This window comes from Somniosus microcephalus, chromosome 22 (assembly GCF_052327205.1).
Source record: "Somniosus microcephalus isolate GS21.2 chromosome 22, FLI_Smic_1.0, whole genome shotgun sequence".
In the NCBI taxonomy this organism is placed as follows: domain Eukaryota; kingdom Metazoa; phylum Chordata; class Chondrichthyes; order Squaliformes; family Somniosidae; genus Somniosus; species Somniosus microcephalus.
In genome coordinates this window covers 46,531,240-46,543,416 of record NC_141008.1, presented here as the reverse complement: position 1 = coordinate 46,543,416, position 12,177 = coordinate 46,531,240, and the positions used below count along the sequence as shown (strand labels likewise).

Sequence of the window (12,177 nt, the reverse complement as noted above, 5' to 3'; positions counted from 1 at the left end):
TGGAACTATCTGCTGGCCAACAGGACTGTTACAGGCCATTGACATCATCTGAGCCGCCACAGGTTGCAAGGCCATCATTCCAACTAGGTTTGATCACTTGTCTCCAGGGGCATCTTCAATGTAGTTGACTCCCAGTTGATTACCAGGTGGATACTCAAATCCATGCAGCTTTTCTGTGGTATATACTGATGATGCCACACCGTTGTACTGAACAATAGCATATCCTTTGCCATAACCTATATATGGGTCTCTCTGAATTTCACAATATTCCAGCCCTGGGATGATATCAAAGACACTATAAACTTGTCCATGTGTGAGCACTCCTCTAGTAGATACTCCTCTAGTAGACACTGAAAGGCACGTGGCAATATTTTCTCCACCTCTCATTTCACTTATTATTTCAGTTCTCATTTCACTTGTTCCAAAGTTGCTAAATTCACCAAAAGGAAACATATTTTGACCTCTTAGAGGATCAAACCCTGGCCCATATGACAATGATTCTTATTTGGCCCCACCCACATAGCCATTCTCAGAGTATGTAGGATTGTTTCTTGGTTCAGCAAATATTGCCTTAAAAGATTGGTTGCAGTTTTCAATGGCCTGAGCCACCCAAGGTGATTTCAGAAACCTCACATTGCCAAAGCCTTTGCTCTCCCCTGTATTCTTGTTCTTGGTAACACTTCAGTGTTCGATATCTCCAAAATCCTTAAACTTTTCCCTCAGATCATCTTCACCATAGGATTTTGGAATCATAACAAAAATCCTAGTCAACTCCTCATCTTCAACATCACGGTGGCTGCTAGATCCTCTAGACTGTGCAATGAACACCTTGATGGATTTGGTGTCCCTGCACGTCCTCCATTGCTTTACAGGCCTGCCACAATTTGCCAAACTTCACGTAGGCGATGCTTTATGGTCTTTGGACTGCTTGTCCCACACCACCCAAATATTCTGGATATCTCCAGAGGGAAAATTTCACCCAGATCACCTCCTCCAATGTCGACTTGCTGATGACCAGAAAGAGTCGACTGTTGGGCGGATGATCGGGGTTTGTCATAGGACGCGAGCTACCACTATCCTCCATCATTACAAACCTCACACATACAAGTGAGTTGCCCCTGAGCTCTTCATAACCCCACGCACCTCCCGATATTGAACTTCATTTGCCACAGTTTTGCCCACTCAAGTAATCTGTCTTTTTTTCAGTGACTTCCTGCTCCCAGCTACACTACTTCCTGTGCCTCATAACCTAGTCTCTTGGCAAACTTAGATGCACACACATTGTTGTTGTTGTTGTAGTCTGCTGCCTATTGACGCTCTTCGCTCCGGGAAGTCCCAGCAACTCACGTCTTAAGTACCTGGCAAAGGTTTTTATTGTCAATTACGTAATTGTTTTATGTTTATGATTTTTTTTTAGTACTAGGTCCTGAAGCTAAGAGAAAACAAAAGGGGCCAAAAGAATTTTCAAGATATATTTTGGGTGATTTCATTGTTCCTCTTCTCTTTCCTAGTTGTGTTATTGCTAACTGTTTGCTAACTACCTATTCTCGATTGGTAAGTTAGCATACCTCCTTGGTAGTCTTTGTGCCTACTTGCTACTGTACATTAGTAGGTTTGCTATCTGTTCAGTTGTAACTTATTGCTGTTTTATTGGGATTTGTGGGCCAATCATGTACAAGTTTGACATGCACCCTCAAGCGGTGCACTAGGTGAAAGATTTACACACCACAGGATGGAGACCTGCCCCATGCTGCTCTATAGGAAAAGTGCCTCCAGTGGCACTGTTGTAGAAGGGGCAAAGCATATTCAAAATCAAATGAGAAAAACCAGGAAAAAAGAATAAGACTATGGGCTGGATTTTGATACTGGAGGCGTGTAGGAGGCGGGACTACAACTTTTGGGGTTGTAGTCCCGCCTCCATCAAGTTGTGGCCAACCCACGTGATTTTCACTTGATTGACCTTGTTGAGCCCGCCCAGTGGGCTCAGCAGGCCAATTAAGGGCCACCCGGGAACAGGTGACATCACAGACAAATAGTTCATCTGTCAAGAGCTTTTGACAGATGAAATATCAGCGTTTGACAGCTCTTTGAAGCTGTCAAATACTGACAGTCTGTACACTAAGTTAATTCCTTCCTCTCAGGCTGATTTAGAGATCTCTCCAGAACAGAAAGCTGAATGCTGCAACTTTTGACAGCTCGCGACCATTCTGCTTTCTGTGCCGGTGAGATGAGGGACTCCCGAGACCTGAAGGAAGGCTGTAAAGGTAAGTAAAGGTAATTAAAACTTATTTAAACACTTTACACACACCAAACACACTTACCTCTGCACTCATACTCACATCACTCACCTGAACACCGGACATCTCGAACCCTCCAAGCCCTTCAGCCCGACGGTCCGCCTCACTAACTTGGCGTGGTTTGGAGCCGTCGGGAATCACACACTTCAGGAATAAAAATAGGGATTAGGCTAAAAACTGCCTGTTAACTACCTGTTAACAGGCAGTTAATTGGCACTAATTCCCTTCCCGCCTCGGGGAGGCGGCTCCCAGCACAGGTCGGGTATCCGCCTCCTTTGAAACTGGCATAGAGGCGGGTTGGGGGTGGGATGGGTTCATGCCCCCCGATTTCGCGATTTTAACCCCCCACACGCCTCCAATCCCGCCTCCACGGCCCAATGAAAATCCTGCCCTTAATGTTCCAAAAGATTGGATTCAGGATTGAGCGGAATGTATGCCAATACACAAAGCATTCAAAACAAATTTGGACACTTAGAAGCATCAATAACTGTGGATGGATGGGACACATTAGCTATAACGGAGATATGGCTTAAGCTTGAACATGACTGGTAGCTTAATATTCCTGGTTATAATATTTATAGGAGAGATAAGGAGGAGAAAAGGGCTGTGGGAAGGCATTCTATCTCAGTGCTAGGACTAGGGGTTACACCGAGAGAAGCCATAGGAATACAATACGGAAATAGGAAGGGACATGGTATAGTTCTCAGTATGCACTGCAAACCTCCAAACGGTGGAGGCCGCACTTGGAATACTGTGTCCAGTTTTGGTGGTCTCACATGGTGGGTGATATTGAGGCTTTGGAAAGGGTGCAGAGGAGGGCCACTAGACTAATTCCCAGTTTAAAGCATCTTAGTTATCAGGATAGGCTAAACGAGTTGGGACTCTACACTTTAGAGAAGTGTAGACTTAGAGGTGATCTGATTGAGGTTTATAAGATGATGAAGGGAATAGACTGTGTTCCAGTTGACAGTTTGTTTCAATGGGTTAGGGAGGACCAGGGGTCACAAATTTAATTTGTACAAGGTCAGATCTAGGTTAGATGTCAGGAGGTGGTTCTTTTCCCAGAGAATAGTGGACCTCTGGAACAAGCTGCCATCTCGTGCAGGGATAAAAGACTGCAGGATGACAGACAGGTTTGTGGAATGGCAGACAAGAGGGAGCTGCAGTTTAAGATGGCTAAGTGTGAGGAAAAAACAGAATGAAAGCAGACACTGAATTAAAATACATCGAAGGGTGTGAATGAATAGGGGCATAGAGTACAAGAGTAAATAAGTAATAATCAATTAGTACAAAACATTGGTTAGGACACAGTAAGAGTACTGTGTGCATTTTGGGGGCCATATTATAGAAATTACATTACAGCCACAGACAACGTACAGGGTAGATTCATCAGGATGATGCTAGGGATGGGGAACTGTAGTTATGAGGAGAGAGTGGAAATACTGGCACTATTTCCACTGGAGCAGAGAAGGTTAAGAGGAGATTTAATAGAGGTTTTTAAAATTCATAGAGTTTTGATAGTAAATTCCCCTGGTTGGAGAATCAGTGACAATTGAAACATAGAAACATAGAAGATAGGAGCAGGAGTAGGCCATTTGGCCCCTCGAGCCTGCTCCGCCATTCAATGACATCATGGCTGATCATCCAAATTCAGTACCCTGTCCCTGCCTTCTCCCCATATCCCTTGATCCCTTTAGCCTTAAGAAATATATCTAACTCCTTCTTGAATATATTTAATGAATTGGCCTCAACTGCCTTCTGTGGTAGAGAATTCCACAGGTTCGCCACTCTCTGGGTGAAGAAATTCCTCCTCATCTCTGTCCTAAATGGCTTACCCCTTATCCTTAGACTGTGACCCCTGGTTCTGGACTCCCTGGCCATCGGGAACACCCTTCCTGCATCTAGTCTGTCTAGTCCTGTTAGAATTTTATAAGTTTCAATGAGATCCCCTCTCATTCCTCTAAACTCCAGTGAGCATAAGCCCAATCGACCCAATCTCTCCTCACACGTCATTCCTGCCATCCCAGGTATCAGTCTGGTGAATCTTCACTGCACTCCCTCCATGGCAAGAACATCCTTCCTCAGATAAGGCGACCAAAACTGCACACAATACTCAAGGTGTGGTCTCACCAAGGCCCTGTACAACTACAGCAAGACATCCTTGTTCCTGTACTCGAACTCTCTCGCTACGAAGGCCAACATACCATTTGCCTTCTTAACCGCCTGCTGCACCTGCATGCTTACCTTCAGCGACTGGTGCACAAGGACACCCAGGTCTCGTTGCACTTCCCCTTCTCCCAATCTATTGCCGTTCAGATAATAATCTGCCTTCCTGTTTTTGCCACCAAAGTGGATAACCTTGCATTTATCCACATTATTCTGCATCTGCCCAATCACCCAACCTGTCCAAATCATACTGGAGTTTCTCAGCATCCTCCTCACAGCACACACGCCCACCCAGCTTTGTGTCGTCTGCAAACTTGGAGATATTACATCTAGTTCCCTTGTCTAGATCATTTATATATATTGTGAATATATATGGTCCATAAAAGGCTTCTCAATAGAGCCATGTTGTCCTGAGTATGTTTGAACAGTCAGAGAATGGAATGTTTCCATTCTATTGAGCCTGGCAAGCACAATCTGTGTTGGTGCCAGTCACAGTTTCAGAAATTCCCTAACTAACCTATGCAATTACCTGTGGCAAGCACTCCTCCAATTCAACCAAGTAGATTTTTTTTTCTTTCCCATCCACCGCAGTGGTGGGTGAAATAATAGCATGTTTAACTTCAAGATTGGCAAGATTTACTTGCCAAGGTAACGTGTGCCAAATTAACCACCCATTTCTGTTGAAAATACACATTTTACTCTGTGTATTTTAAATCTGGCAGAGCCTTGTTTTCCAGTTTAGAAACACATGACTTGTGTAATCATTGCTTATTATGAGTTTACAATTTTAAATCAGGGCTGTATTTTGTTTCCCCCCAGCCCCAACCCCAGTCAAAAGTTAAAAAAATGTTTTAAGTTGAACTTGCTAGTATCATCTTACTTTACATGTTTAAGCATGTTTCTTTTAAAATTTACTTCTATTAATATTCCTGGTTATGAAAAGAAAAGTTCTTACCACACACCATTATTAAGGAGGTCGGTAGACAATCTGCTTCTCACCATCTTTTGGTGAATCCACACTTTTGGTTTGTGCCTTTTCCTTATTTTCTCTCTCTCCCACATGACGGCTGTCTTTCACTCTGCCAGCGCATTTCACACTTCATCTAGAGCCATTGTCTGTTCCTTTACCTGTCCTATTACTATCTCGTCTCACCTTGAATATCTCTTAATGTCTCTTCTTTCATCCCCTCCCCCATTTCCCAGCCCCCAAACTGCCTTTTAATCTGTTTCATTTCCTGCCCTTTTTTCTCAGTTCTGAAGAAGGGTTTTGACCTGAAACATTGACTCTGTTTCTCTCCACGGATGTTGCCTGGCCTGCTGAGTTTTTCCAGCGTTTTCTGTTGTTACTTCTGCTTCTCACCATGTACCACTCTGCTGTTATGTTAAAGCAATGCAGGAGGCTCACTCTTCCCATTGGATTTTATTTCCCGGGGGAAATATGTTGTTTCCATTTGCCTCTCTTTCCCCTAACCCCTTCTAAAGAGGCTGTGACTGGGAACTCATTAAGCTATAAAAAAATGTACTTTCCTTGGATGCTTAGTTATGTATTTACCACCAAAATACAAGACATTTACTGTCTAAGTTCTGTCAGCCTGAACTATTTTAGGCCGTTATCAACATTTTTTCCAATGTATTTCCCTCGTTCCTTGAAGACGCTCACTCCCTCCTCTCCCAAAACATTCATGCAGTTTCCTGGGAATCCTCTAGTAACTTGTCCAAGTCCCCTCCTTCATGTGTGAGGCTATTTGACATCCGAACCCGATCCCCTCCTCTCCTGACAGCCATGCGCATGCACACACACTCAACCCCCTCACACACACACTCAACCCCCTCGCACACACACTCAAACCCCCTCGCACACACACTCAACCCACTCACACACACACTCAACCCACTCACACACACACTCAACCCCCTCACACACACACTCAACCCCCTCGCACACACACTCAAACCCCCTCGCACACACACTCAACCCACTCACACACACTCAACCCCCTCACACACACTCAACCCCCTCGCACACACACTCAACCCCCTCGCACACACACTCAACCCCCTTGCACACACACTCAACCCCCTCACACACACACACTCAACCCCCTCGCACACACACTCAACCCCCTCACACACACACTCAACCCCCTCGCGCACACACTCAACCCCCTCACACACACACACTCAACCCCCTCACACACACACTCAACCCCCTCGCACACACACTCAACCCCCTCACACACACTCAACCCCCTCGCACACACACTCAACCCCCTCGCACACACACTCAACCCCCTCACACACACACTCAACCCCCTCGCGCACACACTCAACCCCCTCACACACACACACTCAACCCCCTCACACACACACTCAACCCCCTCGCACACACACTCAACCCCCTCACACACACTCAACCCACTCACACACACTCAACCCCCTCACACACACACACTCAACCCCCTTGCACACACACTCAACCCCCTCGCACACACACTCAACCCCCTCGCACACACACTCAACCCACTCACACACACTCAACCCCCTCACACACACACTCAACCCCCTCGCACACACACTCAACCCCCTCGCACACACACTCAACCCCCTCGCACACACACTCAACCCCCTCGCACACACACTCAACCCCCTCGCACACACACTCAACCCCCTCGCACACACACTCAACCCCCTCACACACACACACTCAACCCCCACACACACACTCAACCCCCTCGCACACACACTCAACCCCCTCGCACACACACTCAACCCACTCACACACACTCAACCCCTCACACACACACACTCAACCCCCTCGCACACACACTCAACCCCCTCGCACACACACTCAACCCCCTCGCGCACACACTCAACCCCCTCGCACACACACTCAACCCCCTCGCACACACACTCAACCCCCTCACACACCCACTCAACCCCCTCGCACACACTCAACCCCCTCACACCCACTCAACCCCTTCACACATCCACTCAACCCCCTCACACACCTACTCGCTCTTTTCAGCAAGGGTTAACGGATAGTACTCAGGAGTGGGAAGCCTGGCTGATTGTTCCCTTTCCTGGCTGAGGCCAACAGCAGTATCCCTATTGTTCCCCTCCACCTCACTCAGCTAACTCAGCACAGGCCGAGGACTAGGCCTAGGACCTCCTGGTCTACATGGCTCATGACATACCAGCAGGATCTTTAATCACTAGGCCATCATAGAGCTGGCCTTATGTTTTAAATGATAGGGTGAAGACATTCTCCCAACACAGTAGTTTAGAAACCAATACCAGCTGGGTTTCTGCATTTCAGGAATGAGCAAAACAAAATTTCTTTCAGAAAATACCATTTTGGAATCCAGTATACAAGTAATTTAAGACCCGGCATGTGGTGCGTGTGGTGCTTGGGAGGAACAGGTGACTGTGGACCTCTGGTTTCCAAAGCTCTCCACCACTGGGGGTTTTCCTCACCTCATGTCTGGGTCTATTGTAGACTCACTGATAGAGATTGATCGCTGTGATTGGTCAACTCTATTATCGTTGGATCATGGGACTGCCAGGATGGGAGAAGGCGAATAAATGGATCTGGGTCTTTTTTAGTCTGGCAATGCCTATGTTTGTACTGTTGACACTGGTCAAGTACCTGCTTAAAGATGAGCTCACTACCTCATGGAGTAGTTGAGGCAAATAGCATAGATGCATTTAAGGGGAAGCTAGATAAACACAGGAGGGAGAAAGGAATAGAAGGATATGTTGATGGGGTGAGATGACGAGGGGTGGGAGGAGGCTCGTGTGGAGCATAAACACCAGCACGGGCCAGTTGGGCCGAAAGGCCTGTTTCTGTGCTGTAAATTCTATGTAAATTTGTGTAACTATTTGAGAAACTTATGATGTAGTCTCGATTTACAATGAAAGCAGTGATGCTTTACACAGGATATAAGGCACAGAAACAGGCCATTCGGCCCAACCAGTCCATGCCGCTGTTTATGCTCCACTCGAGCCTCTTCCCATCTTTCCTCATCTAACTCTATCAGCATAACCCTCTATTCCCTTCTCCCTCATATAGAAGATAGGAGCGGGAGTAGGCCATTCGGCCCTTCGAGCCTGCTCCGCCATTCAATGAGATCATGTCCCTGCCCTCTCCCCATATTCCTTGATCCCTTTAGCCTCAAGAAATATATCCAACTCTTTCTTGAATATATTTAATGAACTGGCCTCCACCGCCCTCTGTGGTAGAGAATTCCACAGGTTCACCACTCTCTGGGTGAAGAAATTCCTCCTCATCTCAGTCCTAAATGGCTTACCCCTTATCCTTAGACTATGACCCCTGGTTCTGGACTCCCCGGCCATCAGAAACATCCTTCCTGCATCTAGTCTGTCCAGGCCTGACAGAATTTTATAGGTTTCGATGAGATCCCCTTTCAATCTTCTAAACTCCAGTGAGTATAAGCCCAATCGACACAATCTCTCCTCATACGTCATTCCTGCCATCCCAGGTATCAGCCTGGTGAATCTTCGCTGCACTCCCTCCATGGCAAGAATGTCCTTCCTCAGGTAAGGCGATCAAAACTGCACACAATACTCAAGGTGCGGTCTCACCAAGGCTCTGTACAACTGTAGCAAGACATCCTTGTTCCTGTACTCGAACCCTCTTGCTACGAAGGCAAACATACCATTTGCCTTCTTAACCGCCTGCTGCACCTGCATGCTTACTTTCAGCGACTGGTGCACAATAACACCCAGGTCTCTTTGCACTTCCCCTTCTCCCAATCTATTGCCATTCAAATAATAATCTGCCTTCCTGTTTTTGTCACCAAAGTGGATAACCTCACATTTATCCACATTATAGTGCATTTGCCATGTTTCTGCCCAATCACTCAACCTGTCCAAATCGTACTGGAGTTTCACGACATCCTCCTCACAGCTTACCCTCCCACCTAGCTTTGTGTCGTCTGCAAATTTGGAGATATTACATCCAATTCCCTCGTCCAGATCATTAATATATATTGTGAACAGCTGGGGTCCTAGGACCGATCCTTGCGGTACCCCACTAGTCACTGCCTGCCACTCGGAAAATGACCCGTTTATTCCAACTCTTTGCTTTCTGTCCGCCAACCAGTTCTCTATCCAAGTCAATACCTTGCCCCCAATCCCATGTGCCTTAATTTTGCACGCTAATCTCTTATGTGGGACCTTATCGAAAGCCTTCTGAAAGTCCAAATACACCACATCCACTGGTTCTCCCTTATCTATTTTACCAGTTACATCCTCAAAAAAACCCAGTAGATTAGTCAAGCATGATTTACCTTTTGTAAATCCATGTTGACTTTGTCCGATCCTGTCACTGCTTTCCAAGTGCTCTGCTATTACATCTTTTATAATAGACTCTAGCATTTTCCCCACTACCGATATCAGGCTTACCGGTCTATAATTTCCTGCTTTTTCTCTACCACCTTTTTTGAATAGTGAGGTAACATTAGCTACCCTCCAATCCATGGGTACTGTTCCAGAGTCTATCGAGTTCTGGAAGATGACCAGCAATGCATCTACTATCTCTAGGGCCACTTCCTTAAGTACCCTGGGATGTAGACCATCAGGCCCTGGGGATTTATCGGCCTTAAGTCCCATCAATTTTCCTAACACCATTTCCCTACAAATACTGATTTCTTTCAGTTCCTCCCTTTCATCAGACCCTATGTTCCCCGGCATCTCTGGGAGGTTCTTTGTGTCCTCCTTTGTGAAGACAGAACCAAAGTATGTATTTAGTTGGTGAACCATTTCCTTGTTTCCCATTATAAATTCCCCTGATTCTGACTGCAAGGGACCTACGCTTGACTTCACCAATCTTTTTCTCTTCACATATCTATAAAAGCTTTTACAGTCAGTTTTTATGTTCCCTGCAAGCTTACTCTCATATTCTATTTTCCCTTTCTTAATTAATCCCTTTGTCATCCTTTGTTGACTCCTAAACTGCTCCCAATCCTCAGGATTATTGATTTTCTGGCCAATTTATATGTCCTCTCCTTGGATCTTATGCTATCCCTAATTTCCCTTGTTAGCCACGGTTGAGTCACCTTTTTTGTTTTATTTTTATGCCAAACTGGGATGAACAAATTCTGTAGCTCATCCATTCGGTCTTTGAATGTTTGCCATTGCCTATCCACCGTCAACCCTTTGAGTGCCATTCCCCAATCAATCCTACCCAACTTGCTTCTCAGACCATCGTAGTTTCCTTTATTTAAATTGAGGACCCTTGTCTCTGAGTCAACTACTTCATTCTCCATCTTAATGAAGAATTCGATCATATTATGATCGCTCCGACCCAAGGGGCCTCGTACAACAAGATTGCTAATTAATCCTTTCTCGTTACATAATACCCAGTCTAAGATGGCCTGATCTCTGGTTGGTTCCTCGACATATTGGTCCAGGAAACCATCCCGTAAACACTCCAGGAATGCACCCTGTGGTAGCAAGTTCCACATTCTTACCACCCTCTGGGTAAAGAAGTGTCTTCTGAATTCCCTTTGGATTTCTTGGTGACTATCTTATATTGATGGTCTCTAGTTTTGCTCTTCCCCACAAGTGGAAACATTCTCTCTGTATCCACTCTATCAAAACCTTTCATAATTTTAAAGACCTCTATTAGGTCACCCCTCAGCCTTTTTTCAAGCAAAAAGAGACCCAGCCTATTCATCCTTTCCTGATATGTATACCCTCACATTTCTGGTATCATCCTTGTAAATTTTCTCTACACCCTCTCCAGTGCCTCTATATCCTTTCTATAATATGGCAACCAGAACTGTACGCAGTGCTCCCAAGATTCGATACAAGTTTAGCATAACTTCTCTACTTTTCAATTCTATCCCTCTAGAAATAAACCCTAGTGCTTGGTTTGCTTTTTTTATGGCCTTGTTAACCTGTGTCGCTACTTTTAGCGATTTGTTTATTTGTACTCCGAGATCCCTTTGTTCCTCTACCCCACCTAGACTCGCACCCTCCAAGTAATAAGTTACCTCCCTATTCTTCCTACCAAAATGTAATACCTCAAATATGTGTTGAAATTCATTTGTCAATTATATGCCCATTCTGCAAGTTTATTAATGTCCTCTTGTAATTTGTTGTAGTCCTCCTCGGTATTAACTATCCCCACCAATTTGGTGTCATCCGCAAATTTAGAAATTGTGTTTTTGATTCCAAAGTCTAAATCATCATTAATATAAATTGTGAAAAACAGTGGTCCCAGCACTGATCCTTGTGGAACAGCACTTCCCACCTTCTGCCACTCTGAATAGCTACCTTTTACCCCTACTCTCTGCTTTCTGTCTTGAAGCCAGCTAGCTATCCAATCTGTTACTTGTCCCCTGACTCTGCATTCTCTGCCCTTATTCATTAGTCTGTATCCTCAGTCATTGACTCATCAGTACTGTATTTCTATATCTTGTCTGGAATTTAAGCAGAAGATTTTAATTTTGTATTTTCTAAACTTTGCTTTTAGTGTTATTATGTTTTGTTATTTGCATTTTACCTGGATGATGGGTCAAACCAGCTTGTGTTCAAGGTGTGAAAAACATATTTTAAAAAACAAAATGGAAATCACAGATGGACCAGTAACTGCAGTTGCATAGTGATGGGAAACCTGAGCTATATAAATCTCACATTCCTATCACCTCCCCAAATTGTCAGTTAGCAGTTGAAAACAACTTGAATCTCT

General features: G+C 45.1%; 1 pseudogene; it reads right to left on the bottom strand.

Moving 5' to 3' along the window:
* Positions 1–402: 402 nt before the first annotated feature.
* Positions 403–1,084, bottom strand: LOC147102247 (RNA-binding protein 45 pseudogene; annotated as a pseudogene).
* Positions 1,085–12,177: the final 11,093 nt, after the last annotated feature.